The sequence below is a fragment of the Tiliqua scincoides genome, chromosome 4, assembly GCF_035046505.1.
Source record: "Tiliqua scincoides isolate rTilSci1 chromosome 4, rTilSci1.hap2, whole genome shotgun sequence".
Taxonomy (NCBI): domain Eukaryota; kingdom Metazoa; phylum Chordata; class Lepidosauria; order Squamata; family Scincidae; genus Tiliqua; species Tiliqua scincoides.
The window spans coordinates 84,761,176-84,787,326 of record NC_089824.1 but is presented as its reverse complement, the minus strand read 5'-3'; the positions used below and the strand labels follow the sequence as shown (position 1 = coordinate 84,787,326).

Sequence of the window (26,151 nt, the reverse complement as noted above, 5' to 3'; positions counted from 1 at the left end):
AAAACCATCCTTTAGTAACATTTTTGTTTTATTATGATAGAAGCTGCTCTGATTGAGGCACAACAATATTGATCTACACTGGGAAGGCAACTCTGATCTGGGAGCTGTTATTTGCCTGTTATTTTTATTAAAAGCTCTACATTTTCCCCATCTGACAGAGATTTCATTTTGTGGAATCTCATTCAGTCTAACTATTGCCAAGACTGAGTAAGCAAGAACAGAAACTCTTCCACTCTATCAACCCTTGCTCAAAAGAAAATGGAGACTTGGGAGGTGTGGGGGGGGGGAGAAAGAGTCCAACTGCAAATCTCAGCTAGGTCACTAACAAAAGGTTAGGTTTAAAGACACATCCTTGTTTATGCTGAATGGGATTGCATACTCTCTTAAAACACACTACACATACTTTAAAGCTAGAAAAACTGCAATATATAATCCAATGATTTTCGTCTCTTCCTCAAAAAAATCTCATAAAACACAAGTCGCATTCATCTATCCGAGACAGAACAGTTGCCCCAGAATACTGCAGAACACAGTGATACACAATGCACATCTCCAGATGGAAGCACCAAATGACGCATGCTACCAAATACAAAAGAGCCGTCAGCAACAGTGCAACAGAAACAAGCAAGATAACATATGGGCACAGATAGAGATGGGAAAACTGCTTTTTCATGCCTTTCCCATGTTTCCTTTCTTCATTAAATTTATAGCTCGCCCTACGGCTAAATAGACTTGAGGGGGGGCTCACAGCAATAAAATCATATAAGCAGCCAAAGGAAAAAATCATTACAATTTAACCAATGCCACAACACTGCATGTTCTGTATAAAACAGTGGTTCTCACACTTTTAGCACTGGGACCCACCTTTTAGAATGAGAATCTATCAGGACCCACTGGAAATGATGTCATGACCAAAAGCGACATCATTAAGCAGGAAAATTTTTGACAACCGTAGGCTACAATCCTACCCAGAAGTAAGTCTCATTTACTATCATAAACACAATAGCCTATTAAAAGAACAGATCTGCAACATTTCCCCAAATGCAGTCACATACCATGGTAGCATCTAGTCTAATATATTAAAAATATTAAAATGAATGGGGACCCATCTGAAATTGGCTCGTAACCCTCCTAGTGGGTCCCGATCCACAATTTGAGAAACATTGGTATAAACAAATAGGCATCCAGAGATCTAGGATCACATTCTAAAGGCCTTCCTGAAAAAGGATGGTTTTATCAAGCTTTTAAATGCCAGGAATGTGCTGACTTGCTGGGCCTCCCTTCTGTAGGGAAGAAGTTCCACAGCACTGGTGTCTCCATTGAAAGATCCTGCTCCTCTTTTTTTCTTTTTTTTTTTACACTTCTGAAATGTCAGACACTCCCAGTGAAGTCTCTCCTGATGATCTTGGGAACTGAGGGGATTTGCATATGGTACATCTCTCTAGTGCCAGAATTGTCCAATAAATAGAAGTGTTTGAAAATGGTGTTATTTATTTTACACAGAATTAAACCCACTGTGTACAGTAAGGCTGTAATCCAAGCTTACTCACAGGAAATAAACACATCAATTTAAAAAAACTTACATAATTTTACAGCTCTCTGAGCAAAAAAATTTACATGATGTAAATTCCATCATTTGGCCAAGCGTGTGTTCGGATTTTTTTTTTTTTTAAGTATCGGGTGGGGCTGGGAGGGAAGATTCATCACAGTTGCAATGTGGATCAAAGCACCCGGGTGATATTTGACAAACAAAATATACTAGGCCAGGGTTTCTCAAACTGTGGGTCAGGATCCACTTGGTGGGTCATGGCCCAATGTCTGGTGGGGCCTGTGATGGGCCCTCCCACCTGCCCTTTTGTCCAACTGGCTTCACATTGGAGCCCTCGGGATGCAACTGGAGGCCACACTGGGTCTCTGCAGGCCTCCAGAAGTAGCAAAAGAGTTATTTCCAGTTTCCTTTCAGGTTTATGAAAGTGACTTCAGTTGCTTCCAGAGGTCTGTGGAGGCCCAGCACCAGAGAAGGAGGTGGGTCACAGCATCCCTATCACAGAACAGGTGGATCTAAGCAGGGGGAAGTTTGAAAACCCCTGTACAGTTGAGACTAATTATTCGCGTGGTTTCCATTCCAAGCACTCATGTGGATTAAAAAAAAATGCATTGTAGCAAATCAATTTAAAAAACAAGTTTCTTTGCTCCAGTGAAGCCTTGCTGACCTTTTGACTCTAAGATAAGAGTCATTAAGAAGACAATCCATCAGCACTTCACTCAGCACCAATGCAAAATGATCACGTGATGTCTTCCCCCCCCCCATGGCGTAAGGGAGGGGTCCAAAGGAGAGAGAAGGATTGATAGATTGTTAGCCTGCTGCCTTCTCTCTTTCTCTCTCTCTCTCTCTCTCTCTCTCTCATTAAGGAGGCTATTGTTAAAGGACTGTTCAGTTTTTAAAACTGATTTTAAAGGGATGCATTTTTCCCCTTCTCCAGGGATCAACACATTCTTTCTCATTTGCAGGGGCCATTTATGTTGAGTCAAATCCGTGTATAAAAAATCCATGTATAAATAGGCTGGAAATGAATTAATGTCAAGTGTAGTTTGGCCCTTAATCTTAGGAAGTTTTGCCCTATGAGCAAATAATTGTTTTATGTTTGAGAACAACAGCTATCGTTTGCTAATCAAAGGTATCTTTATGCTTAGTGTCCATAACACATAGATGAAGACTTCACAAATGCAAGATCTGAAGAATGGAAAAGGTGAGTGCATTGATTGAGGCTTGAATGCATAACAAATTACATAAAACCTTCCTGAATTGATCACAGCCCTCCAATGAAGGCCATGAATACACAGCTTCTGTTAATGATCTAATCTCTGATGCAAACCTCTAGGCTTGGTCTCTAGTGAACTGTCTTCCAGTGGAAAAACACACACCATTAGACTGCAAAGGCATCAGGCCATTGTTGCCACCTGAGACTGAAATATGATAAACACAAAGGTGCAAAAACTATGCTGTATTAATCAGTGCTAGTCTGTCACACCTGGCTGGAGATCTTATAACCACAATTGCATCAATGTATTATGCTGACTAGTCTTTCCATTGCTTTCAAGTAATACTGAAGATTTTAAAAGCGCAAGTACTACAAGAAAAAGAACTGGAGAGGTTATGATAAAATAAATTTAAAACAAGGTCCCCTCTTCAGATAAAGCTACGTAGTGCTTTTTATTCATCCTTTCTGGAGATTTTGCTGGCAATGACATTTCAGCATGGAAAAAGGGGAAAGGGGACTCCACTATATATGTCGCAATATAAACCCAGCAGTGAATTCTCTCTTCTTGTATCTTCCACAACTCTTGCTGCAGTCCCAAAATGATGGCCAATGGCTCATTCTTTTTGCATCTGAAACCATCTGAAAATATAGCCAAGTTTACACAAACCAACCTAAACTCAAGGAACTGTGAGGAGGAGATACTTGAGAAACTATATTTCTCTTACCAAAAATAAAAAGACGTGTGATATTTCTGTAGGACAGTATTCTAAGTGTGCTTACAGAAGTTACTAGGTCACAAAATCATTAATACCTCCCAGTTACATATATTTATAAGTTTGACACATCTAAAGTCTGAATGAGGCAAAGAACCAACTCTCTTCCAGGATTCAAATCTTCCCTGCCCAATTTGGTTGACACAATGTTTAGCAGCCATAGGAAACTAGGCAAGTGTCTATTTACAAGCTTGCTGTAACCTCTCATAATTAATATTTAATGCCTTCGGAGATCACAACCTCCCAACCTTCTGATCCAAGAGAGAAGCTCTAAAACCTCTCTCCAACTTCCAAATGTAAAGGAAAGTGCCTATCCTTCAAAACGCAATTTGGACATCTAGAGAGGCCAACTGTAATGAACACAAAAAAGAACAGACCACATCCTTTTCTCCTTTAAGTCAGAAAAAGGAATCCAAGAAATGGCCCTAGCAGAAACAAAAATGAATGATTAGACATGGTCAACTATTATAATGTGAGCACAGATCCATGCATGCAATTCATGCTCTTTATTACACAAGGCAGAGGTTCTTAGCACACCATTCTAGCAAACCTTTCTTCATGTCCAGACCAGCAGTTCATATCCAAACACATGTGTGATGTGACCCCAAGTCAAAGGAGGTGTGGTTTCATCCGGCTTGTGCTAAATTCCCACCCCCCCACCCCGAAACAGGCTCCCATTAGCTTTCTGCTCAGCTTCCTCCTGTTCCTGAAGAGGGTCAGACATCTCATCGAGAGAAACCCTGACTTACACCATCAGCAACATATCCATATACTTTGGCAGAGAAAAGGGAGAGCAATTTCCTAGCAAACAGTGTGAAGATTCTCATCATCCAAGGTGTCACAAGGAAGCAGGCGTTCTGCCACTCACTTCTGGCGCACCTCGCTTGCTCAGAGAGAGGTTTCAGTACCAACTATGATTATGCTGTACTCTGATAAAAAAAAGCCCTAAAGAATAGAATGACTTTTACCCCATTGCCCTTCCTAAATATCTACCTAGATTGCAATCATGCAAATAACCAGGAGTACTGACAAATACCCCAGCAAGGCAGCAACCCAACAGTTGTGAACAGATGAGAATAAGGTTAGCCTGTCAAGCTTATTAGCAGCATAGTTGGGGTGACACAACATTACAATTCCTCATCTCTCTCTTTACACTGTCTTCTAAGGCTCTATCATATTAACAAGAGCCAAACCCCATAGGAAATTATATGTGCATCCAAAATTGTTTCCTTCCATGAAGCAACCAAGGTTACTCTGCTCTCCTTGGTAACAGGTGGAACCTGCCAAAGGTCTGCAGGGCTACTAGTCAGGAACTGAACTGGGACCTATCCCATCAAGCACATACATCTGTACACTAAGCAGAGTCCAGTTCCAGAAATAAGCATTTCCAATGTCAGTAAGACCCAAGAGACCCAAAGCAGTATCAAGACAGGCTACAAGGAACATGTCAGAAGCTCAATACCTGATAGAATTGCATGCTTATCCTGGAATCAAACTGTATTAGTAACGCAGGTAAAAGCCACAAAATTCATAACAGGAAGTTCAGCAATTAAACCAATTGGTTTCATCAGTAGTCATGCTCAATACTGATAAAGGGCACAGTCCTAACCAATATTCCAGCACTGACCTAGCCACAATGCAGGCTCAAGGTACGGTAACAAACATGCCCTTATCTCGAGGAGGCCCCATGTTGACTGCCTCCCACTGCAGGATGCAGTGCACGGCACACTGGCACAGCTATGTCAGTGCTGGAAAGTTGGTTAGGATTGCGCCCAAAGTCTCTTTAGTGGCCCAACATTTGATAGCCACATGGAAACACAAGAATTTGTCTATATCACTACAAGTTGCCTACTGACGTCAAATACGTTTTATTATTATTAACAACAGTATTTATATACCGCTTTTCAACGGAAAGTTCACAAAGCGGTTTACAGAGGAAATAAAACAACTAATGTCTCCCTGTCATAAAAGGGCTCACAATCTAAAAAGATGCAAAAGAGCACCAGCAGACAGCCATGAGAAAAGACACTGTTGGGGTGAGGAGGGCCAGTTACTCTCCCCTTGCTAATTAAAAGAAGAGCACTCACTTAAAAGGTGCTTCTTACCCAGTTTTAGGCACCAGGAGAGAGATTGGATCTGGTATTCCTGATATTGGCAAGACGCTCAGCACCTTCATCTTCTGTAATATGGAAAAGGCAGCACCAAGAGACAGTTTCTTGCAACTTCAGATCCTTCCAAACAGTTTGGCAGGTGTTTCTCTGTACTTTCCCTTCCTTCTTGTTAAACAGGACTTAAGTATGCATAACAAGACATTGTATACAACTACAGATCTGAACTGAGTGACTCGGGAGATTTGCTTGGACAGAGAAAAACTACTCTTCTTCTTAACAATGCAATCTGTATATTTGTACCTTAAGGATTCACCTGTGCTTTCTAACTTGATGAGCAGAGCCACTGAAAGAATCCTGGATACAATTAAAACTTGAGTTATGTTAGATTTTCACTTCCCTCTGCAGTTTTATAATCCTATCATCCATCAACTTCAGAAGACTATTAATATAGACACTGGCTGATCCCTGCCTCTTCTGCTGAGCTAGTTTTCCTGAAGATCCCTGCCACTGCCTTTCAGGCTGAACGATAGTTTCCAAAAGGTCACTGAAATCTCTGGTTCATTTTTTTCCCTCCCAAAAATGGGCAGTCTAGCTCTAGTTTAGGATGGTGGGAGTCCACAGACACAGTACCCAGATTACATGCTAATCAGCAGCGTGTCCCAATTTAAAATATATATCACTTCCAAGTCTCAACTCACATTTCCCAAAATCACAATTCTCAGATGCACGAGCAAAATATTGCAGGAAAGTGATATTAAGAATATTTATATACAGTATTGCTTTTCAACAAAAAGATCAAAAGCAACAAAAAGATCACAAAGAGAAAATCAAGTAAAGAAATAGTCCCCTGACCCAAAAGGGTCCACAATCTAAAAAAATGCAGAACACCAGGAACAGTCACTAGAAAAGACAGCACTGGGATGAAGAAGCCTAGCTATGCCTCAATCCTAACCCCCTCCCCCACCAGCACTGCATCCGCAAAGGCTGCTTTGCAGCAGTCAAAAAGCAACCTCTGTTGACATTCAGCCCACCAGTGGGGAAGCAGCAGCACACACATCCTCCAGAGCAGGTAAGTTAGTGCAGGAGGTTGGAGAGAGGTGGCAAGGGGTTTGACTGAAGTTGGGGTGAGTAGAACAGGGCAGTGATGGGCGACGTAGAGGAGGGTGCTTCAGACCCAGGAGGGGACAGGATCCACAGTGGTGGAGCACACCAAACCCCGAACCACTTTCCAGACCTGTTCCACCTGCATGGATCAACATGGATTTGACCCTGCAATTGAGTTGGCACCTGTCTGGTTTCCTCCATTACAGTTGCTGGGACTATTCCAGGGCAAGGGGACCCAAGGAGCCTCCAGCAGCTGAAAATCCCCTGTGGATGCCGCAGAAGCCACGATGGCATTACCATGAAGGGATTTTGTTAGGATTGGGCTGTTACTCTTCCCCTGCTAAGCGTAAAAGGAACACCACTTGAAGGACTGCCCAGTTAGCAGGGGTATGAATATAAAAATATTGCATTACAGTTAACATTACTTGTGCATCAAGAAGACTGGACTAATAGTAAGTTTGGACCAGCCCCTAAACCGGAGACGAAAAACCCCCAGAACAGTTTGATCTTATCCATATTGATTCATAAAGAAGTCCTGCTGAATGCAGTATGATACTCCCTAGTAAATGCATATGGGAATCATGCTTACGTTCCACTGCAATATGGAATGTGTAAATTGCAATCACTTTAGACCCTGTCCTATTGATTTCTATTGGACTTCAGCATGACTACTTTCAATTAGTACCTTGTGAGTTGCTTTGTTTACTTTTTTCTAAGTGTATACTTATTATTCAGCCATCAGATATAAACAGTTCTTTAGGATGCTTACTGAGCATGCTGGAAGCCTTAATTAGTGGTACAATACAGCTAAAGTTTGTTGTTTAAATGAGAAAGCTGACTGGTAAGAACATACTTGACTGTTTTCTGGTGCTATTTTAGCTCTGATTCATTCTTCAGTGAGGAATAAAGATATTAACTTCTAGTAATGACAAAGCAGCAGATTTTGCTTAGTATGTACTAATTATCAAACTCCTCTTCAGAATTTCAAAAAAGACACCTACTTATTAGCTCTGGTAAAATCCAAATGCCAAAATGTAATTGCATTTCATCAGGTGGCTTCCGGATGATCAACTAACCTACCGTAAATGTTCTTTTAGTTCATGGACGACCCCGGTATTGCATTTTCACAACTACAATATACTAAGAGATGGTTCTTCAGCCTACATTAAGATGCTTTGTTTTTACTCAAAATTATTTCAGCAGTGAATGGGCTAGTAGTACCAAATTTCTTCAGACAGGTACCCCAAAAGGAAGAAGACAACCTCCTAGCATTACAGCCAACTCACACTTTCTAAGCAGCAGGAAGGATTTTATATTGGCACCCCTTGCAGGCAATCCACACAGTGGGGGCTGGCAAATGAAAGCCCCTGGGTTAGATCTTGCCAGGTGCCAATCAAAAGGTGAAAAAAGCATGGAAGGGTAGTGCCTACAGTAATGGCACTTGCTAACCAATACCTTTGCGGAATAGGAGGTAAGATGCTGACTTACCATCATTCACACTCTTCTCAAAGTGAACTAGCTGAAGCAAAGGTGCATACACTGTGAATGTGAGACATGTTAAGATCCAGTTGTGCCTCTGGTTACATGGTCCGTCACATAAACTTCACATGTGGGAACTGTCGACCACAGGAGATCGAGTTGGCTCCCTCTCTGCCTGCAACTGAAAACCCATTTATTTATTTTGCCTTGAGGAAATTAGTTCAGTTTCCTGCTGCTGTTATTTTAAAGTTGTACTGTCATGTTTACAGTTTTCTTGATTTAGCTTTGATTTTGCATGATGATGCTTTGATTGTTAGAATGTAAGGTATAAACTATCCCGAGACCCTCCCTATTGGGAAGGGAAAGGCATACTATAGATATTTTAAATCATAAGTAAAGTTGCATTGGACATTTTATGGGGGCAGAGTGAAAAATAAAAACAAAAGTCCACGAGTGCTTAAGGACTTGAGTCTCCCCTACATATTGTACACAATTTCCACAGGGACCACTGGTGTAACTGCAGCAAACAACTACAACATAGCACATAAGGGCCAATCAGATGCACACTGTGTCATGGAAATGGACCCCAAACACTCACATGAGTCATACTCTCATAGCCCAATCCAAGCTTCCCCCATTCCGCTGCTGCAGCCGCACAAAAAGGTGCACACTTTATCCAGCAAAAGGGGGGAAAAGAGCGGGATGCTTTGGAAAAATAAAGGGAATTTATATCCCTTTTCCCCTGTGTAAGCTTCCCAGCCCACAATCAGTCTCCTCGGACATGAGTCAGCTCTTAAACAACCCATGAAAGTCAGGCAAAGGATTCATTACTCATCTCATGGATGCAGACAACTAATGAACACCCAAAAAGATAGGGCAAACCCCATTTACCATACTGCTTTGTCTCCTGGCTCATTTGGAAAACAGTCAAGAGAAAATCAAGCCTTTCTGAATAATAGTTTGTATCCTTAGGGAGGGAGTTCCACCTCCCACTTCAAGAATCATTGTCTAGTCCAGTGTTTCTTAATCAGTGGTACGGGTACCACAGGTGGTATTTAAGGTGGGGTCAGGTGATACCGTGGGACTCCCCCAGACACCTGCCACTGGGCAGCAAGACCCAGCAGAACAAACAGCAGAAGAAGGCTTGGGTTTGCAGGCAGAGCTCTAAAGCATGCTTTCTGCATGCTTGAGAAAGCCCTCCTGTCCACCCTGAGCTTCTTACTAGTGTGTTATATCTGGCCATTCAATCCAGAAATAGCTAGCAATGATGTCATCACCAATTACGGTGGATAGGCTATCCAGTATATTCTGTATGTTAGGCCAGTATATTCTACATGGGACAAATATACCTGATATATTTAGATGCTATGTATATCGGGGGTCTCCAAACCCTGGCCCGGGGGCCAGATGCAGCCCACAGCGAGCCTCTATCCAGCCCGCGGCCAACCTCTTGTCCCCTGAAAGCCCCTGGCCCACTTTGCCAAACATGACTGGAACTATGCTCTGGTTGCATCTGGAGTTGTTCTAAGGGTCAGAGAGGTTGAATGAATGAGCCCATTCATTCTTTTATTCACACATCTAAGCTCCATCTCTAATTCATTTATATAAAATTTATATTTAAATTTTTTTTCGGCCCTCAAAACCATGCCAGACATTTGATGCGGCCCTCTGGCCAAAAAGTTTGGAGACCCCTGTTATATATCATAGGCTTATACTCACTACTGTTGTTCTATTTGTTGTGTGGTTGTGTTTGTGTTCGTTATGCATGCCAATAAAGGTCTTGTCTATCTATCTACTTACGGTGGTACAGGCATGTTCCTTTATCCTTGGGGCTTCCATTCCAGAACACCCTGCAGATAGCTGAAACTGAGGATATGGGCCCACTCCACGGTTCCAGGGGGCCGCCCCCCTACCCCAGAGGCAAGGGGAGCTCTGCTCTCCTCACCTCCAAAGGGGCTTCTGAGCTCAGCAGAGGCCGGGAACATCCATCCCCAGCCTCAAAACAACACAGCTTCCAGTTTCATGGACAAACTGGAAGTAATGTTTTTAATGCCTAATAAGGCATTGGGAAGCCCAGGTTAAGCCCTCCAGGAGGTGTGCATGGGGGGGCATGCTGTGGGGGGGGGCCAGGACTCGATCCGCAAATAAATGAATTCAGATACACAGGATTTGTGGATGTGGGCGCCCCCCCCATACTTCCAAAAGGTGGACTTTGCAAAGTGGTACGGCAGGGACAAACATTGAAAAACGCTGGTCTAATCTACTTCATGAATTTCCTTGGGCCACAAGGCTTTCAGAAGGGTCTTCTTTTGAAATTTGTCATCAATGCTACCCAACAAGGACAAGTCACTCACTAAAACTTGGAGAACTGCAGGAGTGGACAAGTTACACAGGACAAGAAGCAACAGAAAAGGGGGAAAAAAGGAAAGTCCCATTACACATGTGCAAACTGTTGCACATGCCTAAACGGCTCTTTGAATTGTGGCCCTTACTGTTTGTCGTCTACAGCAGCCATTTTCAACCACTATGCCGCAGTGCACTAGTGTGCTGCGAATGGTCTGCAGAAGTGCTGTGGAAGTTTGGGGCAGGGTCATTTATTAGTAGGCCCATTAGGGGATGAGTGCCCCCCACCAACAGTATGGTGTGCCCTGTCAAAATACTGATGGTGCACCTTGACAACTGTAGTACCTTGTCAGTGTGCCACAACATGAAAAAGACTGAAAATCACTGATCTATAGTATCACTTGCTTTGCAGTCACTCAGTTGCTAAGAGGAGCAAATGTAAATTTTGGAAGAGAATTCCACTGTTAAGTTCTCTGGAGGATGAAAAGTCTGGTAGAAAAACAACCTGCAGAGTAGTCTTTCAGCAGCAGGCAAGTCCTTTACAAAACAGTGGGTAGTGCAATTACTTTGTTCAGATTAAAAAGGAAACAAAAAAGAACACCAAGTTCTCTGGCATCTACAAAACAATCTCTGTAAAATTCAAAACCTTCCTTAAAAACATCCTTCATGAGAAAGGCTTCTTGCAGTTGAAAGCTGATTATCTCCTTATAATTATGCCAATCTGCACCAATGAAACTCTGTCAGAACAGCACTGATACAAATTGATGAGCTTGAAAGAAAAAACAGCACCAGAAAGAAGCAGATCAGAGTATTAGTACAAATCATTTAAACACATTTATCTAAACCAGTTGGAACATATTTTTTTTAACAGTGTGCATGACAATAGCCATTGTCCCAGAGTGCAAGATACAGGTCTGCCTTGAAAGATTGTAAATAAAGGTACAAGCAGACATTCCCTGTTGCACTGAGCCTCCCAAAATTAAATAAGTATATGAAACAGTGTAAGCCTCAAGTGCAAGAAGAACTGGCACACAGCACTACTGTTGTGCGCAAAGAAAGAAAGGAAATATGGCACGCCTAGCAGTTTATAAGCTAAGAGCTATTTCACACCAGGTTTGTAAATCTACTCACCTGTGGCAACAATACTGCTCCTGGTGATCAAGTTGGAAGTTTTCATAATCCCAGTGTCCTACAGTGGTCAGAGTATAAACCACTGGGGGAGCAGAATGGACAAATCCTATTCAATCATGAGTTCACTGGGTGACCTCAAACCAGTCAGAATATCTCAGTCTGACATACCTCACAGGGTTGTTGTGAGGATAACATGGAATGCTGACATAAGCTACTTGAAGGGGGAGTACTTCAGGTATGGAGGAGACATACTTAAGGTTCATGCTGTTTCACATATTTATCTTTTGGGGAAACTCAGTGAGGAAACTGAGAACCTCTGCTTTAACCTTCTGTCTTGGAGGAAGGACAGAATGAAAACATAATGAGTAGAGCAGAAATAAATAATTTGGAAGAGAGTATCCTCTGTGTTTTGAAAGGTAGGCTGATTAAAAATAGGACCAGTAACTCTGATGACTTGATTTCAAGGGCTGACTTCAAACATTATTGTAGTATATATTTATGCTTGTATCTCAAAGGTGCATAAATTTCATTGTGCTATAACACAATGACAATAAAGTTACTACTACTACTACTACATATAGACACCTAAAAATATCAGTATACACTTGAAATGTAAGTGTATACACTATAGACATGTAAAGTGTAAACATGACCACTGTGTCAGCAAAGAATAAATGTATATAATTACCAAGGAAAAACGGATGGCTGAGACACCCCTCTCAGCCTTCCTTCGGTCCTCTAGTGTAGTGGTTCTCAAACTTTTTAGAGGCCCTAGAGACTGCTGCCTGATTTATAAATGCCAAGGCATGTGTCTATAATGGTCATGGGACAGCAGTGTTACCCCCCCACACACAGCAGCTTGTTTAACCCTTGATGCACATAGCCTAATCTGACCTGCAAGTTTCTCAAACAACCAAAAATTGAGTCACGACCCATTGGTAGATCCTGGAGCCACACTTTGAGAACTGCTGCTCTAGCGAATCCAGGGATTGCTACTGACTAATGTGCATGACAGTCCTAATACAATATAACTCAGATAAAGTCAAAGTTAAGAGGTAAAGATCCATTCATTTTAATAGGAAGCACATCTCTTTAAGTGAAACCAATAGATTTGCATGTGTTTAATGTGGGCAGCATCATGCCCTTAAGCTACGGAGCACATAGCATAGCTGATGCTGTTGCTACCATCTCTCTTAAAAATTAAAGGCTGACAAGGACAGCAGCATAGCTCTCCAACCAGCTTCAAACTGAAAGGACTGATTCTTTCAACTTTGGGTGGCAGCAGGGGTCATCCACTCCTGGGGCAGGCTGAAATGGTTGCTTCAAGTAGTGGGCTGGCGGGGAGCAGCACAATGATGGGAGGGTGCCCCACAGAGTTCCACTGGCAAGATCCTCCCTGCCAAGATAGATTAGAAGAGGCAGCAACAGCAGCAGAGGTGTGGAGATGGGAACAGGGCACATGGATGCTGCGTTGCAGGTGCTTCATGCACCCACTCAACTTGGACCATGACTGGTCTAATAAGAGAGGAGCAGAGATAGATAAACTTTCTATCCACCTCCCATTCACTAAACCCTCTTTAGGCTAGCCAGCATAAAATGGGCCAAAAATGTTTTACCTCTGTCCCCATCCTTTCACTGAAAGGGATTGCAGAATCAATGCCAGCAAAAGTTTTTGCTCCCTCACCCCAGCAGCCCTAGGAACAAGCACCTTACTTGGTGCTCTTATTTGGTTCCCTTACTGGAGGCTCCAGATGATTCTGGTCCACTAAATAAATAAGTGGACTTGCTCCAATGTACAGGTTATGTACAGTTTACAGGATATGTAAACTTATCCTGTTGAATACTTACAAGTGTCCATCCCCAGTCTTTCCCCCCCCCATGGAATGATCCATACCAGGGGCGCCCAAACCCCAGCCTTGGGGCCACCTGCAGCCCTCGGGGGCTCCCAGTCAGGCCCATGGGGAGCTCCCAGTCTCCAATGATCCTCTGGCCCTCCAGAGACTTGCTGGAGCACGTGCTGGCCCAACGCAACTGCTTTCAGCATGAGGACCACTGTTTGACCTTTCACCTGAGCTGTGGGATGAGGGCTCCCTCTGCTACTTGCTGTTCCACATCTGTGATGCAGCAGTGACAGCAAAGGAAAGCCTGGCCTTGCTTTGTGCAAGGCCTTTTATAGGCCTTGAGCTACTGTAAGGCCTTTATTCATGTAAGTTCCATCTCTAATAAATTCATTTATGTAAATCTATTCAAATTTTAAATGTAAATTAATTCTTACCCACCCCCCCAACACAGTGTCAGAGAGATGATGTGGCACTCCTGCCAAAATGTTTGGACACCCCTGATCCATACTAAGGTTTGGTTAGTAGTTTGAACCACTATTCTTGATGTGATATGGAAGAAAACCAGAACACTCTGAATCACACTCAGTCCCAGCACAGTGAAAATGCAGTTTCATCTGAATAATGGTGTGAACCATGGGCCCAGCACAAACAACAAGCGTGACTGAAAGAATATGAAAGGACAAATTCATTGCACTTCATATGGTTAGGACTGCTGGTGTCAAAAGCAAAGAAGCCTTTTTTCAGGCTATTATGTTATGATTCCTTCTCTGTTCAGATACTTAAAATGAATAATTATTCTCTTTCTACTGCAGGTTCAAACAGATCAGCTGCTGCAGGTTTTCATTATTGGTAAGCTCAGGAGACAAACAAAATTTCTAGCAATGTGCAACAGAATGCCTACAGGTGTTCTGGCTAGACGTTTGCATTAATTTTCAGTACATATTTGTTAGGTATTAAAAAGCAAATTAATTGGAGGGCCAAGGGCTTAGGGAGAGTTGCCAACAGGATGATCCATGCTAATTTGCCTGCTTCTTCTCAGTTTGCAGCTCTAGAAACCTACTTTGTTCAAATATTAGCTAAGGGAGGGAAGGGACAAGTATACACTTGGATATTCACCAAACTATAAAGGGCATGACTTCTTAAATACAAATCAGTTATTGTTCACTGTTACCTAACGGATTACTTGTTGTGAAAGACAGACCTGCACCAAATGACCTGGAGCATATGCGTTCTGACAGGAGGGTAAAAGATTGGTTTGAATTTGGGAAACGAAGGTGCAATCCTAACCACACTTTCCTGAGAGTAAGCCCCACTGAACAAACTAGGACTTACTTCTGAGTAGACCTGGTTAGGATTGTGCCCAAAAGCACTTAGTTACCACCTTTCTCGCATGTGTGACATAAGACAAAGGCTGCAATCCTATGCATACTTTTCTGGGAGCAAACCCCATTAAACTCAGTGGGACTTCTTAGTAGACATGCATAGGATTGGGCTGGAAGAGTAAGAACAAAGCCACTCAATGCCACATACAGGCCCCATGTGCTTTACTGAGCTGGGTGCCCTTTCCTGCCACGAACTCCTGTTGCCAGTTTCTCTTTATGTTTAACACCTTTATGCCAACACCTTTAATACACAGATCAGTGTTTCCCACTGGTGGTACAGATACCACCAGCGGTACTTGAGATGGTGTCTGGTGGTACTTATGAGACCCCTGGATACCTGCCACCCAGCAGCAAGATCAAGAATGCAATGCAACAAACAGTGGTAAGAAGCTCCAAAGCATTATTTTCACGCTTGAAAAAGCCATTCTTAGCCTCTTACAGGTATCTGTCATGCTGCATCTGGCCTCCCATCCCAGAAGTAACTGGTGGTGATGTCATCGCCAGTTTCTTCCAATGGTATTTTGAATAGGTTACCATGTGAAGAGTGGTACAGTGGAGGACAAAAGTTGAGAAACATTGACATCGATCAATTAACACCAAACAACATTTTAAAGTACCACTGTACTTAAAAATACCTTTGAAATTCTACAAACTAAAACTTATCAACTTGCCCTCCACAGAGTGTATGCCCTTCACTTATACTCTACAACAGGGGTCTCCAAACTTTTTGGCCAGAGGGCTGCATCAAATATCTGGCATGGTGTGAAGGGCCAGAAAAAAAAAATTAAGTATAAAATTTAAATAAATAAATTAGAAATGGAACTTAGATGAGTGAATAAATGAATGAATGAGCTCATTCATTCAACCTCTCTGGCCCTCAGAACACCCTCCAGACACAATCAGAGCATGGTTCTGGTTATGTTCAGTTGAGTTGGCCAAAGGCTTTCAGGGGACTAGAGGTTGGCCGTGGGCCAGAAAGAGGCTTGCTGCAGGTCGCATCTAGCCCCCAGGCCAGGGTTTGGAGACCCCTGCTCTACAAGAAAACACACACAGAAAGTGAATCCTAAGAGCCAGAGTGTTCCAACTGACAATGCAGAAATAGCCAACATTCACAATAAAAATACATACAGATAAATAAAATGTACCCAACTGACAAAATGGTCTTACAGCTAATGATTTTTTTTCCCTTTTAATGTATAATGACATGCACAACATCCCTGCCCAGATGTCTCAAGACAATCTTTGAAATCTTTTCAATAAGAGCTGCTATAGAATTACATTACTACATAGACTTAGGGGGGCAGAGGGGAATCTTATGTGAGATTCCCCTCTGCCTTAATATGATTCTTAAGTGAGCCAACTGTTTGGATTTATGGAGTCACCAACAGTGCTATCCCAAGTGCAAAGAAGGGCATAATCCTAACCAGGTCTACTCAGAAGTAAGTCCTATTTTGTTCAATGGAACTTACTCTCAGGAAAGTGTGGTTAGGATTGCAGCCTTAGAGTCCAAACGTAGCCTTCACCACCACCAACCCTGCTGGTAAAGCTGCACCAAAAATAGGCGTGCTGTATCCAGCTGGAAAGGGAGTGGATTGGGAGGCTTCAGTGGCAAAATGGAATTTAAATCCCCTTACATGGTCATAAGCCTCTTGCTCTGCAATGGATCTCCTCAGAACTGCACTAGCCATTTCACTAGCACAAGTCCTATGAGAGTAACGGGATGGGGGAGGCTGCAGGAAAGGGAGACAGGACCTGGCACCGAGCGTGCTGCCAGAAAGCGATTTATGGAGCTTTTTCAGCAGTTAGCACTGGCAGAACACTCATTCCACCAGCACTAAAGCCCAGTTAAATCAGAATGTTAAACTGAACTGACTGCAAGTAAGTGTGCACAGAATTATACTTCACGTCACCAAAACTGGGTCCAGACTTGTAGCAGAAATGTGATTGAACTTAAATATAGAATAAAATCTTACTAAGAGGACTCAAATTAGATAATCTTTCCGCGACAATTTGTAAGCAGGGGAAGACAGAGAACCAGCCTCCCTCATCCCCTTGGGGAAGACCACTACCCTTGCCTCTAGGATACCCTTCTAAACCCCTTGCTTTAGTCCCCACCTTTAAAAAAAAAAAAACAGTTTTCCATTTCTATCATAAGCCAGTGTGGCAATGCAAAACCACAGGTGTACTACAAAATCTGGAGGACTTGCTATTATATATAAAATGTACCAGCCAAAACACTTTTACTTAACCCCAGTTACCAAATGCTGGTCTAAATCAAGATGTCCAGCATCACCTCTGAAAAAGTAATTACTCCTCAGGGGAAGGTAGCATTTGCTCCATTTCTCCAGGCAGGCAGCAGCCAGCGGCAATGGATCTCCTCGGTTCTACATGAGTGTTTTAAAGGGCGCATAGTCAAAGAGGCCCGTGTTGGGCTGCCTGGCTCACATGGGGGGTTCATGATGTGGTAGCAGACACTGCCACTGTCTTCACCCCCATCACTGGCCCAGTCTTCCCCTCCCCCCCAGTTCCACCCTCCCCACGCCTTTCCTCTGCCCTGAAAAACCATGCCACCACTTGGCGGTCTCACTTATCTCTGGCAGTGGCACGGCATCCTCTTCATGGCGCAGTGGCCCCATGCCGGCACTCACTCCTTGCTGGGCACTGCAAACATGCTTTACAGCACATACACAACACCTGGAGCTAGCTCTGAGGCTCATGCAGACTTCAGGATTGGGTTGTTAATCTCCCCTTTGTGAGAACTATACCCCACATTCTGTCAGATTGCATCTTACATGAAGGTTAAGTTCTGAAGTCAGCACATAAGGGGAAAATTGCATATAGTCAAAACTATCTTAAAACTGAAAAATATCAATTGTCTGTTTTAAAAAGTCAAATCACATTATAAAAGACATGTGGGATCTGAGATCGCTGAAGGAACAGCATATTCAATCTCCCATACACTTCAGGGCATATACACAGCAAATGAAATGGCTGGCAGAATTATCCACAATCTTGAAACTCTCTCTCTCTCTCTCTCTCTCTCTCTCTGGTATTTGCACAACTAAAACACATGCATGATGCAGCCTGGTTGTATATGGTACCCAAAGGGCATCAAGGGGTCACCCTTGGCTATGACTGTAATCTTTACAGCAGGAAATTTTTTTTTGTAGAAAAGAAGGGTCAAAAGTTTAACCGATCTTACTGGTCATCCTGGTTTGTCCCTAAAAGTTGGGACAGGGAACTGCTTAGTTATTTGATTTTCTCTGTAAACCACTTTGTGAACTACTTTTGTTGAAAAGCAGTATATAATTATTCTTATAATAGTAATAACAATAAATTACTAGCAACCAAACTAGATCCTGATGTTCTGCTGCAATGTACCTAGGAAAAGCAGTCATTTATCATGGTGCTTTTGCATTCTGTACTAATTATGACCACTGAGTAGTTATCAAGGATTTAGGGCACAATTCAAAGGCCCCCTTGGGCCAACGCAAGTCCCTTGCACTGGCCCAATGTCGTCATGAAAGTGCCGTAAAGTACCTTCACATTGACAAAGTGTGAAAGAGGAAGATAGGCTGGCACAAACGTTGGCTCTGGGCAAGATGAGTTTGTGCCAGGCGAGCTCAGCCAGTGTGGGGGACTAGGGGGATGTGGGGAGGTCAGGGAGGAGGCAGGAGGGAGGCATTTTGGAGCGAGGAAGGATGGGTGGCGGGTGTTCCCAGGGGCAGGCAGGTGGGGAGTGGGAGGCAGGGCCAGGATCCAGCACTGAACCAACTCTCCCAGTTTACAAGGGCTCCCTTCTTGGTTGCCTAGAAGCTATTTTTACTTGCCAGAATGGACTAGGCAAGTGACTACTTACAAGCCTAATATAACAATATAGTGTTGAAAATATTAAGCCTTGAATATCAGTCATGGTAGAAACATAGTCACATCATAATTTAGAGTTCTTCTAAGGCAGTATTTCTCAAAATGCGCTCCTAGGAGCCCGGGTGCTCCCAGAGACCCCTTCTGGGGCTCCACAAGCACACCATAAGTGACCACCATGGGCTCAGCGATGAGCCACTCTGCACATGTACCAATGTTCTGGGGCTCCCAAGACTCTGTTTAGGAGCATAAAGGGCTTCAGACACCAAAAAGTTTGAGAATTGCTGCTCTGAGACATACTTTAATCTCACAACACTAAGTTCTAGTTTCAGAAATGGCTCACCTTAAGACTGCCAACATGAATAATGGTGGAAGGTTAAACCACAACTGATAACTGTTGCTCCTACCTATCTCTGTGCCCCAAGATACAACCTGTGACAATATGCCCCCCTTTTCACTTTTCCCAGAGATTTATACTTTGCCTGTTGAAAAAAAATGTTCATGAAAACAGAGATCAGTGCTTTAAAAAGAAGAAATGAAATCAACTTCCACCAAGATCTCAACAACAACAGTTCCTATCTTCATTCAGGTTTCTGTCATACCTTGCAGTTAAATTTACCAAGTGGTGTTGGCTCTTTCGAGATGAGTCAACATTTGTAGGGTCCTACCTAGAAATAGCACACTGGTGTTATTTCAGAGCGGCAGTAAATTATTGCTGCTAAGAACCACAAAAAGATTTGACACGGGGGCACACCCATTATAGAAGGTTCAAAACAACGGCTTGCATGTCACAACATCAGCTGGTCTGTCTGTACCATCATGAATAAAAACAATTTTTAAAAAAATGTTCTCATTTCAGTTGTAACTTTGAACAACCTGGGTTAAAAGGAAATCTGAAAATACAAACATACTATAGACTTTACAATTGAATCAAAAGCGTTCCCTGCAACTCTTTATTGCACAGAAAAGCAGCCTTCAAAAGCCAACTCAATCACAATTTTGTCACAAAATCTATGCATATTTACTCAGATTCAAGACCCACCAAGCTCGGAAAGGTACTTCTTCTCATATAGTTATGCACAGGATTGCAACCTAAACTAATGATTCAAAGAACCTTGACTGAAATCAATATACCCTGATCTTATACAGATACTTCTGGAGCAATGGTCCATGATCTGGCCAGGTGGCGCAGCAAGCATGCTGCCTTCAGGTATACCACTCCTTTCACTGATTTTCCTTATTCCAAACTCTTCTCTTTTCTATATACACATTAGTGAAGCAGTAGGTGTTTCACTAATACACATGAAGGGTTTGTAGGCATGCAAATCAAAACGGGGGCCCTCACTTGTTCCTCACCCAGAAGACAGTGTGGTCCAGAGGAAATTCTGTCATGTCACTCCAATTCAGTGTGTTTCCTGTTTATTCAGAATCAGTCCTGTGTCTCCTAGAAATGTCCATCATCCTTGCTGGCTACATTAGGCCATTATGACTGAAAAATCCAAAAAACTGTACTTTACAGGTAATTAGTGAGCAAAATCAGTTATGGCAGATTTTCCAGTTTCATTTTTAATTATATGCCCCACCCCGTAAGTACATTCCTTCTTGAGACTGTATGAAACATTAGTCTACTGTACTGGGCATGGTTGGTATCCTAGAGAATTAGTACACTATGTACTGAGCTCTACATTGCGAGAGTTTATTTGGAAGAGGTCACTCACCTCTGTAGCACAGTCACTGTGGCAAATACTTGGAGCACATCACTGATCTTTCAAAATCTCATTCTACGTAATTAGTTTTTAAGTTTGGGGGCTTGCAGTCAGAAGTTAAAGTGGCATTTTTTTTAATGTAGTCTACTTAGACTATGCAAGAAAGTTTCAAAGAGTCCTGCATAAAACACAGCAGCACAGCCAACCAAACTGTTGCTGGTAGAAATGTGACATCAAGGCAGCAGGACATTCCAGATCTGGATGAAAAGCAGTCACGGCGCTTTTGTAGGTTGGAGACTGTGCATCCACGGTCAACAAGAAAAAGTCTAAGCTTTCAACACACGCCAAAATCCCAAAGTAGACTTTGACAGAACTACACTAGTGATGACTACATGAGGCATGATGGCAAGTTGTGTCACAATGCCAAACCTAGAGGCACTACTGGAGACAGTAAAAGTTGTTGCATGCCTCTACTACCTGCACCAGCCAAGGAAAAATACTACTGTATGCACAAATGTAGAGCAAAAGAAAAGATGCATGTGCCTATAGCTGTAAGAAACTAAATTAGTAAAGGCTTTTGGAATCCCAAAGCCCATTCACTGCACCTCTGAATTATTCAATTTTGTGGATTTGACTCTGTTCCAGTCACATTCTGCTAGGGACAAGTAGTTCTGCAGTCTCTCTGTATCCAATGCAGTTGGATGCTCCAACCATTCCCAGGACAGAATGTAACACAGACACCCAGTCCCAGAGAAAGCTGCTTTGCATCCACTCCACTGCTCTGCATCACTATCTTTGCTCTGGTCACACCTCCATCTCATCAAAAACCAAACCAGATTAGTGACCCATGCACACATACTAACAGCACAACCCTATGCATGTCTACTCAGAAGTCCCAATGTGTTCAGTGAGGTTACTCTCAGGAGAGTGTGCATAGGATTGCAGCCTAAGGAAATATGCTCCAAGGCTGGCAGTTCTTACCTTCTAACCTTTTGGGGTATAAGTGTAAAATCCTCATCCAGTTAGAATTAAAGAGAAAGGATACCTATCAGAAATTTAGAAAAAACTGGTCTATACCATACTATAGGTGTTTTTAGGTTACATTGGTATTCCTAGTCCACATGGGACAGGCACACTGAGCGGACGGCAGCAGCAGTGGCCCAGAAAAGGCTTGCTGCCTTCTTCCAGGAAGGAATCCCGTAATGCCACTTGGGTACTGCATACACGTATGCTGTTTGCCCTCACATGCCTATTAAATGAATGCAGACTGTAATAGTGGCACAAGCACTTAATGGGCACCAGAGAAGGTGAAACAGTTAGCAGATAGGAAACCAAGACATACAAGTAGGCCCTTTGAGCAGATTTAGGACTAGTGCCCATTCTGGTCCAACGTGGGTTTTATCCAAAGCTGATTTTCTCTGCAGCCTTTGTTCCATTGCCCAGATGTAGTCTAATCAAGTTGTCAGATTTTATTTCCAAAATAAAAACAAGCCCCAAGAAGCATTCAGCCTGCTTTTTCCAGTCTCTATGGAAAGTTGTTCCAACCAACTCTGTGAACCATAACAGATGAAAACTCTCAAAAAATTTTCTGTGACATTTTATGGACAGAGAGTGATTTCTATCCATCCTCTCATTGGTTCCCAAGTAATGTTTCTATCTTTCCCTTTTAGCAATACTTATGCTGTTGGCAGCAACACTCTGGCTACAGCAAGAGGGAAGAAATGAAGTCTCCCCCCCCCCCAAACTGGCTGATGTTTCACACTGATGTATGTATGGTTCAGGGCTCAGCAGCCCTTGGGAAGCGTAGTTTCCCCAAGGTCTATTCACATTGGAGAGAGAGATGGAAAATATTTCCCAAGAGCCACCAGAATCTATGCAACATGCCAGCTGGTGAAGGGAATGAAGATGGGTCAGATATCCCTCCTTCCCCTTCTTTAAAGCCAGAGAACTGATGTCAATAAATACCACTTGAAGTTAAGGTCAGAAGAGGAAGGGGCCGGGGGGGGGGGCCAGAAAGTTAGACTACAAATTCTTCTCTTTCTCAAACTTTAATCTGAGCAAGAGAAGAACTGTGCCTTAATAATGCTTGTGTCTTCTTTGAAGTGAACATCATGAGCCCATGAAATTTGCTTTTGGGCCTGAAGACTCTGAAATGAGCTTCACCGGAATCTCTAGACAATACCCCCTTATGTCTTTTCTCATTCACTCTGTATGCCCAGTGATATTCCAGCACAATTCTTTGTTATTCATGTTGTTTAGAGTTCAAATTTCACATTCAAGATCATATACTGGCAAAAAACTGTTGCCCAAACATACCTTAACTTCAGTGTGGGGTGGGTTTGAGGAACAAGCCACTTGCAGACAACAAGAAAGGATGCTTAACTTTTACCATGCTATCAATTCTTCTCTGCAAATCCTATCTTTTAACCTTTTTCCCTTGCAGTGTTGGGAAACCTGTGTTAGCTTCATAACAAGTAGCTTCAAGCCATTCTGCCATCTTATGCCGACACACAAGACAACCAACGCAAGAAGCCCAGTTAATGGGGCTGTGCAAAGTTTTTGGTGCCAGGTTAAAATCTTTTTATATTCTCAAGCCTTTTGACCATTATTTTAGGCCCTGTTGAATTTTGTTATGCTGCCTTTATTTGTTGCTTTCTAAATGTTTTGATCAGTTTAAATTTTTTATATTGATTATATATTTTTTAACTTTGTATATGTTGACTGCCTTGGACACAGCTCCTTTTCAAGGGCAGAATACAGATAGTTAAATAAATAAATGATACCTTCTGGTCTGTGGGGAGAACAGCCACATATGCATTTAAAACTTTATGCAGGTGAGCTGCATTCACTGACTAAAACAGAAATAAGCACATGTGCCAAGATTATCTCAGTCCTCAGTCAAAATACTCACTCGGGGTTGAGCAAGCAAAAAGTGTTTCTCAAGTGTGTGTGGGGTGGGGGAGGAGGATAAACCACAAAAATTCTACAAGTGTGGAAACCAAATCAGTCAAAAGGCTGAAAATGAACAGTAAAACAGAGTGGTTTCCTGCTGAACTTTATGCTCAAACTAAAATCATGGACACCTCTTATTATAACACTGTATGCATTCAAAGCATTCAAAACCCAGTCTTTCTTTCAGGGAGTTCCTGGAAACATGCATATGGTTTCCAAGCTATCTTATCCAAGCACTGGCCAGAGCCAGGCCTGCTTAAGTTCCCCAAGGTTGCTGCATTTTAGGTCTTGATGCCCTTTAATCCTATTAAAGTTAATGGAAATCAGCTCACTGACTGTGAAAGAGAACACTCAACAGTTTTCAGGCGTGCAGCTTTCATGCACACACACATATCCACAGACAAAATACAGACTGGATTAATAGTCTTACCAGAAGGCTTATCTATGTGCTACACAAGTGTGCACAAATTGATGAATGTTGACAATGTCCAACAAGGTTTGTGACTGTTGAAAAACTCAGTGATAAACTAGTCAGTGCTGACATTGTGTCAGATTCACTAGTACTGTACATGACTGAGAAGCAAAGAAACAGATATCAATTTTCAGGCACTGACAACATTCATCTGAGATTGCTAGATTTCACATGTAAATGTGAATGCACACAGTCATTGGTAAAGTTTTGGACTAATATACCCATACATGCACACAGCTCCCCCCCCCCAATACAAGGCCACAAGTGAGCCTTGTTTTCCAGTGAGCTCAGATAAGAAGTATCCATATTTTTCCCAGTGTGACCTGAACACTCTTCCCATTCTGAGAATACAATTCCCCAATCCAGTTCCCATGTAAGTCCTATTTGATTTTAAACTGGTTGTGCTGGAGTAGTGCTCAGCAGATTGCACCCGAAGTTTTCTCTTCCCTGCTTTCCTTGACAGCTGTAGAAATGTCACCTTGGAAAAGCGGCAGCTGTTACGAATTATCCACTTAGCTGAGCTCTCCCCTGAGTTCTTTAATTTTATTGCAAATGAAGGCTCAAGGTGGGAAGGGAAAGTAGGAGGAGAAATGGGGGAGGGTTGAGGAGTTGTTTTTTGGCATAGGTCAGGTTCTAGTGGCAATCATGAATGATGGCCTTATAAAACTGCTATATTTCCAAATTTTCCCACAAAAGTTTCTTTTTTAAAAGCTCTCATTAATGAGACCAAAACAAAATTCACTGAATGTGCAGCTACATTGACAAGACAGTATTAATCACATTTCCTCTCACCGACCTTGCTTGTAAATCCCTAGGAGCATTACATTATTTCAATCTCAGTGGCTTCTTCACAAAGGCCTGTGACTTCAACCTGTGCAGAGAAGTTGAAAAGGAAGACCTGTATGCCTAGTGGCCCTTTGGACACTTGAAGATTAAAATATCCATGTAATGGAGTCATGCGCACAGACAAAACTCAGAAAAGCACAAGCAAAATTCAACTAAAGACAGATCTGTCACTTTGAAGAAGGGGAAAGACAAAGCATTTGCCAAGACAATGATAAGACTAACTCATGAATTAAAGGGTTTCAGTTTAATTAACATTTTTAAAGCCTCTGTGTTATATTTCCTTCACCACATATTACAAACATCCCATCCCCATACTCTCAGCAACTTTATTGCATTCAAATCTTTTTAACAGTTTTAAACCATATTCTAGTTTATTAAATTTTAAATGGTATTAAATGGTCTCCAAGAAAGTCAGTTCAGTGAATTGCATGTCATTGGTTTATATTTTTAAATACAATATGTTTTCCTGACCACCTTTTCAGCCAGACAAGAAAGTCTATTCTCCACAGCATTAACAAAGCCAAAAACTGTGACTATAAAACAGATGGACCATGAAAAAAGACTTAAGTTGCTTTAATTTTTTTTTCTTATTGCCACAATTGAACAAAACAAACAAGCATTTTTATAAAAAGATCCATTAGCTCTACATATCCATTTTATTACTGAATGTTTGCCATCTTCAGCAGGCATTCTAAGGAAATAGGAGACCAGTCTTTACTTCAATGTCATTTTCATTTTTTGTTAATGAACTGTAGAACTCAGCATTGCTCGCTTAAAAACCGAAGGTGATGCAATCGCAGACATAAAACGGTGCTCAACACGATCTCCGTGTGTGGCAATGCTCCAGAGATCACAGCATTAACACAGCAACAGATACCGAACATATTTTTGGTGGCATTACCTGATTCTCTCATTGCGTCTCATCCATCCCTTTCTGCATGATGATATCAAGCAGGGAAACATTCAGCCCTTTGCAGGCAGGAGGCGACAACCAGGAAGCACAATTGTGACAGAGCTTTGTTCTGCCTGCAGTGGATTACAGGAAGCCAGGGTTAGAGACAAGAGAAGAAGCAGCAGCAGCAAATTAGGAAATCAAAGTGTCCTTTTTAGCCTAGATAAGCTCATATACTGGAGATGAGAGGGGGCACCCATGCTATTGCATGGTTTGCAGATTTCTCCATTCAAGTTTCTCTGTATCTTGCCTATCGCTGTTTCAGGAAACAGCCTCCCCTTTAGCAATTCCCCCAGCGCCAGCAAGAGAAACAGACCCCTTGTAGCTATTACAGATTAGAGTTGATGTGGACGGAACATAGTTGCCTGTCTAGATGCAGCTATACATAAACGGTCACTGATCAACTGGCACAATCAGATGTTCTTTTACTGTC

At 42.4% G+C, this 26,151-nt stretch overlaps 1 protein-coding gene across 1 annotated transcript in view; it reads right to left on the bottom strand.

The window, feature by feature from the left end:
- The window catches only part of RNF152 (ring finger protein 152), a 50,411-nt gene extending 24,624 nt beyond the window's left edge, over positions 1 to 25,787 (bottom strand). Inside the window, exon 1 of the mRNA XM_066625823.1 lies at positions 25,668 to 25,787. The gene's annotated coding sequence lies outside the window, so the exon portion shown is untranslated. The remainder of the gene's footprint in view (positions 1 to 25,667) is intronic.
- Positions 25,788 to 26,151: the final 364 nt, after the last annotated feature.